Raw genomic sequence first — 14913 nt, 5'->3', positions numbered from 1 at the left:
TCAGTTGAGATTTGGGGTTCATAGACGAACAATTTGTTGGTTGCTACTCGGAAAATCTAGAGGTTCCACTGTACAAAAATTTTGTACAAAGGTCTGAACCTTTTCCTAGCTACCATATGTTCTTTTAAATTAAATTTTGGATCGCCTGCGGAACTTAACACGTTTGATCCAAAACTTAATCTATTTGTTCTTTTAGGTTTTGACTTGGATCTCCTGCGGAACTTAACACGTTCGACCCAAATCACCTTAAGTTATTAATTCCATTAAATATTAATTTCCATAATTGGTTCCCAGTACTGACGTGGCGAGGCACACGGCCTTCTTGGATATGGGAGCAACCACCACCAACTAGACAAAACCTTTTATAGAAATCTAATATTTAATTTCCTAAAATAACTTTAGGTTAACCAAAAAGAACAATCAAATCACAAGGAAAAGAAAAAAAACAAAAGAACACAACATCGAAAAACATATTCGAAATTCTAGAACGTAAGCCTCTTGTATTTGGTATTATTTCCATAAATAACTAGTATGATGTGGAAAGAAAAAATTACTAGTTATACCTTGCAGAAAAACCTCTTGATCTTCTACCGTATTCCTCTTCTAACCTCGGACGTTGTGTGGGCAACGATCTTCCGAGATGAGAAACCACCAACCACCTTCTTCTCCTCCTAGCTAGGTTCGGCCACAAAGAAAGAAGCTTCACCAAGGAAGAAAATCAAAACACTAGCCAAGCTCCAAGAGATGCTCGCTTCCTCTCCTTCTTCTTCTTCTTCTCCAAGTAGTATCCGGCCACCACAAGAGCTCCAAGGAAAGAGAGGGGTTCGGCCACCACAAGAGGAAGAGAGGGAAAGGATGGCCGGCCACACAAAGGAACAAAAGAGGGAGAGAAAATAATAGAGGTTGTATCTCATGAAGGCACCCCTACCCCTTCTTTTATATTCCTTGGCATAGGCAAATTAGGAAATTTAATTACAATAAAATTTCCTTAATTTCCTTGACATGATTTAATTGAGAAAAATAAAATAAAATTTCCCAAATCAAACTCCAATGGCCGGCCACATCAATGAAGGAAAAAATTAGACAAGTTTTAATCAACAATTAAAACTTCCTAATTTGTTTCCGGAAATTTTAAAAAATAAAATTTCTCTTTAAAAATCTCTTCATGGTTGATAAAAGGAAATTTCTATAATTTTAATTTTATCAACATGTGGATAATTTTAAAGAGAAAATAAAATATCTCACCAATCTACAAATAAGGAAAGAGATCTAATCTCTTTCTTTAATCTTTTGTAGATCTTTTATAAGAGAAATATTTTAATTTTAATTCTCTTTAATAAATTATTTCTTCCACATAATAAAAATTAAAATTAAAATCCCTTTTTAATTTAATTTGGCCGGCCCCCACTAGCTTGGGTTCAAGCTAGGGCCGACCACCCAATTTTATACCTAGGCCGGCCCTAGCTTGGTTCCCAAGCTAGCTTGGTCGGCCCCCAATTGGTGGGTATAGAAGGTGGGTATGGGTGGGCATAGAACTCTATAAATAAGAGGCTATGATAGGGATCGAGAGGAGGAATTGGTTTTGGTCTCCCGATAAAATTAAGCATCCCGTGTTCGCCCCGAACACACAACTTAATTTTATCAATAATAATTCATTCCACTAGAGAACTATTATTGAACTACCGCACCAATCCCAAATTACATTTTTGGGCTCCTTCTTATTATGAGCGTGTTAGTCTCCCTGCATTTAAGATATCGAATGCCCACTAATTAAGTGAGTTACTGACAACTCATTTAATTAATATCTAAGTCCAAGAGTAGTACCACTCAACCTTTTCATCATGTCGGACTAAGTCCACCTGCAGGGTTTAACATGACAATCCTTATGAGCTCCTCTTGGGGACATTATCAACCTAGTATCTCTAGGACACAGTTTCCTTCTATAATCAACAACACACACTATAAGTGATATCATTTCCCAACTTATCAGGCTTATTGATTCATCGAACTAAATCTCATCCATTGATAAATTAAAGAAATAAATATCAAATATATATGCTTGTTATTATATTAGGATTAAGAGCACACACTTCCATAATAACTGAGGTTTTTGTTCCTTTATAAAGTCAGTATAAAAGAAACGACCTCAAATGGTCCTACTCAATACACTCTAAGTGTACTAGTGTAATTATACAGTCAAGATAAACTGATACCTAATTACACTACGACCTTCTAATGATTTGTTTCTTTCCATTTTGGTCGTGAGCTACTGTTTATAATTTATAAGGTACTGATAACATTATCTTCTGCATGTGATACCACATGCTATGTTATCTACAATATAAATTAATTGAACAAATGTAGATAATTTGACCAAATGTGATTCTTTATTCAAAACAAATGTTTACAAAAGCTTAGGCTTTCAGTATACACTCCAACAATCTCCCACTTATACTAATGACTAAGCTGCCATATCTTCTACCATACATCTGATTCCCATTCCCTCCACATGCCGATCAAAAGCTTTTGCCGGAAGGGCCTTAGTGAAAGGATCTGCCAGGTTATCTGCTGATGTAATCTTGGCGATGACAACTTCTCCTCGCTTCACGATATCTCGTATCAGGTGGTACTTGCGCTCTATATGTTTACTTGCCTTATGAGCTCATGGTTCCTTCGAGTTTGCAACTGCACCACTATTATCACAATAAATTATGATGATTTTGGGCAAACCAGGAATCACATCTAAGTCCATTAGAAAGTTCCTGAGCTATACTGCTTCTTTAGCTGCCTCAGAGACTGCTACATACTCAGCTTCCATGGTTGAGTCCGAAACGCATTTCTGCTTAACACTCCTCCATGAAATGGCTCCACCTCCTAAAGTAAACACATAGCCTGATGTAGACTTACTGTTATCTGATTGGAAATCTGAATCCGTGTAACCCACAGGGAGCAGATCGTCTGCTTGGTAAACTAGCATATAATCTCTAGTCCTTCTCAGGTACTTTAATATATGCTTTACCGCAGTCCAATGTCCTTGTCCAGGGTTACTCTGATATCTGCTGACCATGCCCACGGCAAAACAGATATCAGGTCTCGTACATAGCATTGCATACATTAGGCTTCCTACAGCCGAAGCATAAGGAACTGCTTTCATGTCCTCTATCTCTTTTGATGTCTTTAGATAGAGCTACTCCATGTCTAAAAGGTAAGAAACCTTTCTTAGAATCCTGCATGCTAAAACGAGCAAGGATTGTATCTATATATGAAGCTTGGGACAGACACAACATTCTTTTCTTACGATCCCTTATAACTTTGATCCCAAGAATGTGTGCACAATCTCCTTAGTCCTTCATATCAAATTGTTTGGACAACCATACCCTTACGTCTGATAATACCTTGACATTGTTGCCAATTAACAAAATATCATCTACGTATAGTACAAGAAATACCACCACGTTTCCGTTACACTTCTTATATACACAAGACTCATCCGGACTTTGAATAAATCCATATGACTGGATTACTTCATTAAACCGGATGTTCCAAGATCTTGAAGCTTGCTTTAGTCCATAAATAGACCGATTGAGCTTGCACACTAGATGCTCTTTGCCTTTTTCAATGAACCCTTCTGGTTGCTTCATATGGATATTCTCTTCAAGACTTCCATTAAGGAAAGCTGTCTTGACATCCATTTGCCAAATCTCATAATCCATATGAGCAGCAATGGATAAGAGTATCCGGATAGACTTAAGCATGGCCACCGGTGAAAAGGTCTCCTCATAATCGATTCCCTCTTTCTGAGTGTACCCTTTCGCAACAAGCCTAGCTTTGAAGGTTTCTACCTTCCCATCTGTCTCTCTTTTCCTTTTGTAGATCCACTTGCATCCAACGGCTTTTACACCATCAGGTGGTTCTACAAGCTCCCAAACCTTATTAGAGTACATAGACTCTATTTCAGAATTCATTGCCTTTTGCCAAGATGCTGCATCTATATCTTGGAGTGCTTCGTCATATGTTCGTGGATCAGGTTCATGTTTACAGGGATCAAGTCCAAGACTCTCCCAAAACATGAATCTTTCAGTCGCTTTACAACCCTCCCACTACGACGAGGCACCGTCGTGGTTGTGTATCATGTATGACACGTGTTGCAGTCTCTTGTGGTACTTCATCTTGTCCTGTTGGAAGTAGGCGTGTCCTCTCTAAGTTCTTCTAAAACAACTTTGCTCTTGGGCTTGTGATCCATTATATAGTCTTCTTCTAAAAGCGGGCATTGGTGCTAACAATGACCTTCTCGTCTTTAGGACTATAAAATAAACCACCTTTCGTTCCTTTGGGATATCCAACAAACACGCGAACTTCTACGGATTCTAACTTATCAAGATCTGGTTTCAACATGTGTTGGACTACCCCAAATCGAATATGTCTTAGATTGGTTTCGCCCATTCCACAATTCTATGGGAGTAGAAGAAATTGATTTAGAAGGTACTAAGTTCGGAATCTTCGTTTCAGAGCATATCCCCAAAACGAATTTGTAATTCTGAATAACTCATCATCGATCTAACCATCTCCATAAGAGTCCTGTTCCTTCGCTCTGCTACACCATTCGTTGGGGTGTTCCAGTGCAGACAATTGGGATTGAATCCCTAAACTCTCCTAAGAGGTACTCGCCACCACGATCTGACCGTAGTGTCTTGATACTTTTACCTAGTCGTTTCTCCACATCAGCCTTGTACTCTTTGAACTTATCAAAGCACTCGGACTTGCGGCGCATTAGGTAAATGTATCCATATCTTGAATAATCGTCTATGAAAGAGACAAAATATTCAAAACCTCCTCTTGCTTGGACAGACATAGGACCACATAAATCAGAGTGAACCAACTCTAACACTTCTTTGGCTCTATACCCCTTGGCCTTGAACGACCTCTTGGTCATTTTACCTTCCAAGCAGGATTCACAAGTTGGAAAATTTTCCAACTCTAATGAACCCAAAAGTCCATCGGCTATAAGCCTATGAATCCTACTTAAGTTAATATGACCAAGCCTTAGATGCCAAAGATATGCTTGGTTCATTTCCGAAGGTTCTTTTCTCTTATTAGAATTAGAAGATGAGTTATAAATTTCCATGTTTTGCTTTGTGAAAGAAATTGGATTTAAAGTATACAAATTGCCAACCAATGCACCAGAACAGATAATCACATTATTTCTTTTAATAACTACATCGTTACTGAAAGAAACAGAATATCCATCTAGAAACAGTTTAGAAACTGAAATTAAATTCTTTCTAAAACTGGGTACATAAAGATAATTTCTTAAAACCAAATTTCTATTTCTACTAAAAGATAAGTAGACGTCTCCCACTGCAACAGCTGCCACCTTAGTAGCATTGCCCATGTAGACGGTAATTTCTCCTTCAGATAGTCGTCGGGTTTCCTGGAACCCCTGCAAGGAATTGCAGACATGATCAGTGGCTCCCGTATCTACACACCAGGTGCTGGTAGATAACACCGCTAAACATGTTTCAACAACTAGAGCATGAGATATACCTTTGTTTTGGTTCCTACGAGGACAGTCCGCCTTCCAATGTCCTGCCTGCTTGCAGATGAAGCACTTGCCCTTCGGCTTCTTCACTCCAGCTTTAAATCCCGTACTCTGAGACTTATTCACTTTCTTTGCTGAACCGACTTGTTTCTTCTTCTTCTTTCCTCTCGGTTTAGAAGTAGAACCATTTTCAGCATAGTGAATTTGAGCATTGTGACGAAATAATCCTTCTGCTGCTTGAAGTTCTGTCAGTAGTTCCCCTAATGAATAAATCCTTTTATTCATATTATAGTTCAGGCGAAACTGCTCAAAACTTCTAGGTAGCGTTTGGAGGATCATATCGATCTGGGTTTCCCCATCAATTTCTCCTCCAAGGATCTGTATCTCGTTCAGATAAGCCATCATCTTTAGGATATGATCCCTTACAGGAGTACCCTCTTGCATGGTGGCTGTCATTATCTTTCTCATGGCTTCTTGCCTAGAAGCTCTATCCTGATGACCAAAGAGTTCCTTGAGATTGTTCATAATATCATAGGCTGTTGGTAAATCTTGATGCTGATGTTGCAATACATTTGACATTGAAGCCAAAATGTAACACCGCGCCATCTCATCTGCTTTTACCCATTTCCTATGATATTCAATCTCCTCTTGGGTAGATTCACCAGGAGGGTGCTTCAGGGCAATGCTCATCAGGACAAATTTATAGCTTTCAGCAGTAAGGACAATGTCCAGGTTCCTTTCCAATCTATGTAATTAGGTCCAGTAAGTCTATTCTGTTGAAGTATGATGGAAAGTTATCTTAAGAATCACAAATAACTTTTGGTCAGAACTCTAAATTTAGAATAATATTGATTCCTCAAACAATACTATTTTAAATTAACCAACACCTCATAACACCGTGAATTTTGTATGCCACGTTAGTGTGGACGTATACAATTCAACATTTGTAAAAGGAGGGTTTAAACCCATTAATTTTATTATCTTGTCAACCTAACTTTTTGACAAATAAAATTAATAGTTGGTATCATTTGGTCACACAAATAATAGCAGTGACTCCGATGGGGAGGATACTATTAGATGTGTCTAAGTGTATACCATTACTTGACACTAAGTCCATTAATAAGATTATGCCCCTTCCGTTGGGGAAGATCACACGCTCTTAATTAACTTCCTATAGTCATCCAAAAATGGAAGTCTGTTCTAGTGATCCACAAACAAGCTCATTCGTTATGGAGGAAGGCACTCAGAGCCAACGCGCAAGCTTGTTTGCATCACTTACAAACCAGTAATGGAGACCATGGGATTTACTTAAAAATCCCTCTTCCACTTAGTTATTTATAAATGAGGAATTTTAACTATGCTAGCCTACTAAACTTGTAAACTAACATGCACACATAGCACAATATAAAAGCAATAAATAGAAAATCTAATTTTCAACTATTATGACTTTTATCTCTAGTTGTCCTCCGTGTGTTGTCATCCCAAGCTGCTGCCATATTTGGCCACCGCTACCGGGTCTAGCTGTCGCATCCATCTTGCTCCTTGTTCCGCTGCGCCTCTGGTCCTTAGAAGGTTCCACGCTTTGCAAGATTCGATCCGCGACATAAATAGAATTTTACATTTTTGATCCTATATTCCATAAAAGGAATGTACATGTATCTAGATCAAAAATAAAATCCTAATAAAACTAAATACAGCTCCTGCTGTATTTTAATACAATCATGCACACACATATAAATGCCCTTGACATGTCCAAGGGTCCAATCACACACATAATAACTAAAAGCCATAATAGTTGGATCCTGCATCCACAAAGTTAGCACATCCTACTATTAACCTGCCTAAATTATGTATGACATGTGCATAATTAACCTAATACCAAATACACAGAGGCAAAACCCTAGCTCTGATACCAATTGTTGGTTGCTACTCGGAAAACCTAGAGGTTCCACTGTACAAAAATTTTGTACAAAGGTCTGAACCTTTTCCTAGCTACCATGTCTTCTTTTAAATTAAATTTTGGATCGCCTGCGGAACTTAACACGTTTGATCCAAAACTTAATCTATTTGTTCTTTTAGGTTTTGACTTGAATCTCCTGCGGAACTTAACACGTTCGACCCAAATCACCTTAAGTTATTAATTCCATTAAATATTAATTTCCATAATTGGTTCCCAGTACTGACGTGGCGAGGCACACGAACTTCTTGGATATGGGAGCAACCACCACCGACTAGACAAAACCTTTTATAGAAATCTAATATTTAATTTCCTAAAATAACTTTAGGTTAACCAAAAAGAACAATCAAATCACAAGGAAAAGAAAAAAAAACAAAAGAACACAACATCGAAAAACATATTCGAAATTCTAGAACGTAAGCCTCTTGTATTTGGTATTATTTCCATAAATAACTAGTATGATGCGGAAAGAAAAAATTACTAGTTATACCTTGCAGAAAAACCTCTTGATCTTCTACCGTATTCCTCTTCTAACCTCGGACGTTGTGTGGGCAACGATCTTCCGAGATGAGAAACCACCAACCACCTTCTTCTCCTCCTAGCTAGGTTCGGCCATAAAGAAAGAAGCTTCACCAAGGAAGAAAAATCAAAACACTAACCAAGCTCCAAGAGATGCTCGCTTCCTCTCCTTCTTCTTCTTCTTCTCCAAGTAGTATCCGGCCACCACAAGAGCTCCAAGGAAAGAGAGGGGTTCGGCCACCACAAGAGGAAGAGAGGGAAAGGATGGCCGGCCACACCAAGGAACAAAAGAGGGAGAGAAAATAATAGAGGTTGTATCTCATGAAGGCACCCCTACCCCTTCTTTTATATTCCTTGGCCTAGGCAAATTAGGAAATTTAATTACAATAAAATTTCCTTAATTTCCTTGACATGATTTAATTGAGAAAAATAAAATAAAATTTCCCAAATCAAACTCCAATGACCGGCCACATCAATGAAGGAAAAAATTAGACAAGTTTTAATCAATAATTAAAACTTCCTAATTTATTTCCGGAAATTTTTAAAAAATAAAATTTCTCTTTAAAAATCTCTTCATGGTTGATAAAAGAAAATTTCTATAATTTTAATTTTATCAACATGTGGATAATTTTAAAGAAAAAATAAAATATCTCACCAATCTACAAATAAGGAAAGAGATCTAATCTCTTTCTTTAATCTTTTGTAGACCTTTTATAAGAGAGATATTTTAATTTTAATTCTCTTTAATAAATTATTTCTTCCACATAATAAAAATTAAAATTAAAATCCCTTTTTAATTTAATTTGGCCGGCCCCCACTAGCTTGGGTTCAAGCTAGGGCCGACCACCCAATTTTATACCTAGGCCGGCCCTAGCTTGGTTCCCAAGCTAGCTTGGTCGGCCCCCAATTGGTGGGTATAGAAGGTGGGTATGGGTGGGCATATAACTCTATAAATAAGAGGCTACGATAGGGATCGAGAGGAGGAATTGGTTTTGGTCTCCCGATAAAATTAAGCATCCCGTGTTCGCCCCGAACACACAACTTAATTTTATCAATAATAATTCATTCCACTAGAGAACTATTATTGAACTACCGCACCAATCCCAAATTACATTTTTGGGCTCCTTCTTATTATGAGCGTGTTAGTCTCCCTGTGTTTAAGATATCGAATGTCCACTAATTAAGTGAGTTACTGACAACTCATTTAATTAATATCTAAGTCCAAGAGTAGTACCACTCAACCTTATCGTCATGTCGGACTAAGTCCACCTGCAGGGTTTAACATGACAATCCTTATGAGCTCCTCTTGGGGACATTATCAACCTAGTATCTCTAGGACACAGTTTCCTTCTATAATCAACAACACACACTATAAGTGATATCATTTCCCAACTTATCGGGCTTATTGATTCATCGAACTAAAGCTCATCCATTGATAAATTAAAGAAATAAATATCAAATATATATGCTTGTTATTATATTAGGATTAAGAGCACACACTTCCATAATAACTGAGGTTTTTGTTCCTTTATAAAGTCAGTATAAAAGAAATGACCTCAAATGGTCCTACTCAATACACTCTAAGTGTACTAGTGTAATTATTCAGTCAAGATAAACTGATACCTAATTACACTACGACCTTCTAATGATTTGTTCCTTTCCATTTTGGTCGTGAGCTACTGTTTATAATTTATAAGGTACTGATAATATTATCTTCTGCATGTGACACCACATGCTATGTTATCTACAATATAAATTAATTGAACAAATGTAGTTAATTTGACCAAATGTGATTCTTTATTCAAAACAAATGTTTACAAAAGCTTAGACTTTCAGTATACACTCCAACATAATTGGGATGCAGAAAAATTGTAATAAAATTTAATGGCTACTCAAAACAATAGAAATACTGAGCTTGCTAGTCCAAACACCAAATCCACAAAACATACGACTGAATGTCAATTTATTGTAAAGCATGCAATCGACTTGGTGAGATTATAACAAAATTTAAACTATATTTTTGTAATTATTAATCAACTTATTTTAATTTATAAAGAATTTATGTATGTAAGAAAATACTTTACACAGGCCTCCCACTTGTTGGGAAAATTTTCCAAGATATATAAAAAAAAAGGATAGTATATTTATTGATCCTCGATGAAAAGCTATAGATATAAGAATATAAACTTTATTACCGTTCACAATTATTAATGACTAGTGATCCTGTCCGACTGCTGAATCAACGGACGCTGGGCACGGGGCGCTCTCCGACTGTTGACGTGGATCTTCGACTGGAGGCACGAAGCTCCGGCGAACCTGCACAGAAGTCGGGCCGGGAAGGGGTTCCCGGCGGCGACCCTCCGACGCTCAAGTCAGGTAAGCAAGTGGTGGAAAAAGTAGCTCCAAAGGTGTTCAACGCGTACCTCCGGCGAAGTATGAGGCTCGTTATATAGAACGGTGGAAGGGTTCCTGTGCGTCCACCGAGGCACATACATGTCCGAAGCCCATACTTCGGTATGTGTCTGTCAGAAAGCTTACCTGAAGCCATATTGCTACAGTCCAATAACGTCTTCGATGGGACAATAGAACACCTCGTTGTCAGACTTGGAGTATGGCCTAGCCATAGGACTTGACGGCTGTCAGAAGATGTTCCTGTCCCCCTTTACCCACCGCCAGCCGGGATGTACGTCCGGACGGCTGGACGGAGACCATCGTCCGGGTCACCTTCTCTTAGGCCTTCCGCTCGGCTCTTTGCTACTGTTCAATTGAGCGTCGGAACCCCGATCCCTTCGGGCGCCTTTTTATTATCGGATGTTCATCGGTCGTCCGTCGGAGGCCACTCATCCTTCTCCGGTTGGCCGGTCGGTCTATCCTTTTCTTCGAGTCCGGTCGGCTCACTTCTCCGATGGACCCCACCCTTTGATCTCCACGTGGCTGACCTCTTGCAATGGGGTCCCCTGTTCTAACCGCCGGATCACTTGCCTTCCCCTCAAGTCTAGTCGAAGGAGGCAAAGTCCGACTGATTGGACTGCCGATCTGATCGAGTGGCGACCGATACCTTAGTCCGCTCGGACAGGTTGAGGGTTGCTCGGCCGTTCGGCGATATCTTGCCCGTGCCTTGGAAATTATGTCGAGGCGTCTGTCAACCACGTGCGTTAACCCGTAACTTGCTGACACGTGACTACCTTTCTCTTGTCAGGGTATGGCGGTGGCGTCACTTCCGATGGGACAACCGCCGTTTGAAATGAACGGCTGGATGATGACCTCGTTATCGACGACCTGGATCGGACGGCTGAAATTGATAGCGGCCGCCCTTATAAAGTTTCGACTTTCGCTTTCCGCCGCATTTCGGCCTCATCTCCTCCCGACACCTCGCTGCTCCTTTCTTCTCCGGCGACCTTACGTTCCGGCTCTCCGGCGACCCTACAGCTTCTTCCGATCATCTCCCTTGCCCGTAAGGCTTCCTTTTCCTTGCTGCCTCTCCTTTCTTCTCTCTATTAGCTATTTCTTTTATCATCCCGCACTCTTTCCTAGTTTTATTTCTCCTTCCTTCCATCACGCGTCCATCCCTGGCCTTATACCATGACCAGTACCTCACAGCCGACCGGCGGTGCTCCTTGTCTTTGGTATTCGACCATGGAAAGTTGGTTCGACGAGGAGGACGCCTTGCGCCTCACTCGAACCTATGATCTGCCGACCGACCACCACATCATAGTAGCTGACACCACCGACCGACCACATGAACCGCCGTCCGACACCGTTCTTTTCTTCCGAGACCAATTTTTGGCCGGGCTGCGTTTTCCACCCCACAAGTTCTTCTTACAAGTTTGCAATTATTTTCGCATTCCGCTCGGCCAGGTAATCCCCAACTCCATTAGGCTGTTGAGCGGAGTGATAGTCCTTTTTAAATTGAACAACATCCCCTCGACCCTAAGATTTTTTATCCCAAGCAAGCCGAGTGGGGTACCTTTATTTTCCAGTCTAGGATAGGTTTCGTCCTTTTGATAATATGCCGAGCTCCAACAAACATTGGAAGGAGCACTTTTTCTATATCGTTTTCCCGAGCCGCCAACTTTCCGTACCAAGCGGCGATGCCGGCGCAACCGGAGCTCGCAAATTTAGAGGTGATGCGGCATACCTTCATGCGGCCGAGCGGTTGGTGGGTCAGCGCTATCACATTGACAAGCTGCTCCTTCCGGGAGTAATGTATATATTCAGCCTCTACCCCAGCCGATCTGCCCTACAGCATGAGTAAGCGGTTCTCATCCCTCCTTTTTCTTTTGTTCTAATTGATTTAATCTTTATTTCTGCAGCTGAAGTTATGTGGCGTGCTAAGGCGACCGAGAAGCTCAAATTGAAGGCCGCTCAGATTGAGGCGGTGAAGAACAAGGAGGTCGCCGAGCGGGGCCTTGATCCAGCTGATCAGACCGGCGAAGTAGGTGAGGGGACTCAGGATGCCCCTGAAGCCTTAGCAGCTACTACCTCTCACGACGAGGCAGCGGGCGGCACAGAACCTTCTACCCAAGCCGAGGTGGAGGGCCGTTCGGCCGATGATGTTCCCCTGCTCACTCGGAAGCGCAGACGGCCAGAGCCAGCATCTGCATCAATTGCCTTTGATGAGTCACAGCCCGAGCGGGGCGCGGATGCTCCGATGTTATCGGGGACCATTTCTCTAGAGAGTACTCCGACCCCACATGGCTCTTCGAGGGCAAGCTATGAGGCACCGCCGTCCAGCCCTTCAAGAACTCTGTGCCGTATCAGGCGTTTGGGCGAGCTTCCCTCCTCGTCCACCGGTGGGTCGTCCGGTAAGGCCGATGCTTCTCAGAGCGAGCCGAGCGGCCCGAATTTAATTAAAACCGTCCTGCGCCTCCCCTCAGAGGAATACATGGCTGCTGCTGATCGGCCATTGGTCCCCGAGCAGCAGATCACCTTGACGGCCCTCTTGCGAAAGCTTGGGAGGATGCTCGGCGCCGAATAACCGCGATGACTCCCGGGCAGCTAGGCAACAGCAACCTTCAACAGGCCACCGGGGTATGCTCTTTTTCTTTGTTCGTGTATTTGGATTTAGTTGTTAACCTGTTCGCTTTTGCTCGCAGAACTGGGTGGAGCAGATTGCCATTAGCAATCGGTTGGCCGAGCTGGAGGATGAATTGAAAAAACTTAAAGCCGCAGGGGACAACCGACAACCGACGGCCGCTCTCAAGAAGGCCAAAAGATTGCTGGAAGCCGAACGGAAACGAGCTTCCGATCTGGCGAGCGAGGTCGCTCGGCTTGAAGCGGTGGTCAAACAACGAGATAAGGAGATCAAGACAGCGACCACTCGGAAGCGCCAGGCCATCGATGACATGGACTGAATGAAGGTGGAGATCAGAGGGCTAGAGCAACGCATCAAGGATCTGGATGCCCTTCTGGCCACAGAGAAGGAGGGCCGCTCGGCCAATCTACTCAAATTTGAAGGGGATTTAAAAGCTCTCCATGCTGCCAGCGATGCCTCCCAGGCCGCGCTCAAAGAGTATCAAGAGGGGGAATCGGCTCGCTCTGAGGAAGTGAGGAAGGCATTCGTCCGCTCGGATGCCTTTGGGGAGAAATTTACTGACAAGATCTCCCTCACCTTTGAAGAGGCGATCAAGGCGACTGTGGATCACTTGAAGACCAAGGGCCACCTTCCCGCCGAGCTGACCATCCCCCCAGAGGATCTGGCTACCGTGATGGGCGTCATTCCTGATGCACTTTTTGATTTTGACGCGTGAGGAGTGTTTTTTATCAACTTTTTTGTTCCCCTGCCGTTCGGCCAAACTTGTTTTTTGCTGTAACTTTTTTGGTTTGCCCAGTGCTCGGCATAAATAGATTATCTTTTCCGTTCCTTCAACTTTTGTTTTGGCAAGAAATTTTTCTTTCGTCACATTAAGTGTTCTCTAAAACTCCTCCGCTCGGCTTCACGCTCTAACATGGACTCAAGCCGCTTGTCTTCAATAACGTCTTTCGCCATGCAATTGGGCAGCCGCTCGGCGCGCGAACGTCACCCGTTCACGTGCTCACATTTTTAATTCTAATTAACCATCTTTTGCTGTGCGCCTTACCTCAAAGGGGTTTTCGCTAGATTTTTGAAATGCGAGCCGCTCGGACGTTTATAGACGCCGGCTCGTCTCTCGATATTTAACGTCGGAGCTCGACGGTCTTCCGCTCGGACGTTTATAGACGCCGGCTCGTCTCTCGATATTTAACGTCGGAGCTCGACGGCCTTCCGCTTCCGCTTAAGACGCCGCGGCTCGAGTATAACGCCTCAGCGTCCGGCCGTTTATAGACGCTGGCTCGTCTCGATATTTAACGCCGGAGCTCGACGGCCTTCCGCCGGACGCTTATAGACGCCGCATCTCTCGATATTTAACGGCCGAGCTCGACGGTCTTCCGCCGGATGTTTAAGCTCGTCTCTCGATATTTAACGCCGGAGCTCGGCGGTCCTCCGCCCGGACGTTTAGACGCCGGCTCGTCTCGATATTTAACGCGTCGAGCTCGGCGGTCTTCCGCCGAACGCGTTTATAGACGCCGCTCGTCTCGATATTTAACGCGTCGGAGCTCGACGGTCTTCCGCTCGGACGTTTATAGACGCCGGCTCGTCTCTCGATATTTAACGTCGGAGCTCGACGGTCCTCCGCTCGGACGTTTATAGACGCCGGCTCGTCTCTCGATATTTAACGTCGGAGCTCGACGGTCCTCCCGCTCGGACGTTTACAGACGCCGGCTCGTCTCTCGATATTTAACGTCGGAGCTCGACGGCCTTCCGCTCGGACGTTTATAGACGCCGGCTCGTCTCTCGATATTTAACGCCGGAGCTCGGCGGTCCTCCGCTTGGAGCGTTTATAGACGCCGCTCGTCTCGATATTTAACGCCGGAGCTC

Source organism: Zingiber officinale, chromosome 6B (assembly GCF_018446385.1).
Source record: "Zingiber officinale cultivar Zhangliang chromosome 6B, Zo_v1.1, whole genome shotgun sequence".
Lineage (NCBI taxonomy): Eukaryota > Viridiplantae > Streptophyta > Magnoliopsida > Zingiberales > Zingiberaceae > Zingiber > Zingiber officinale.
Note: the sequence above shows the minus strand (reverse complement) of the source record.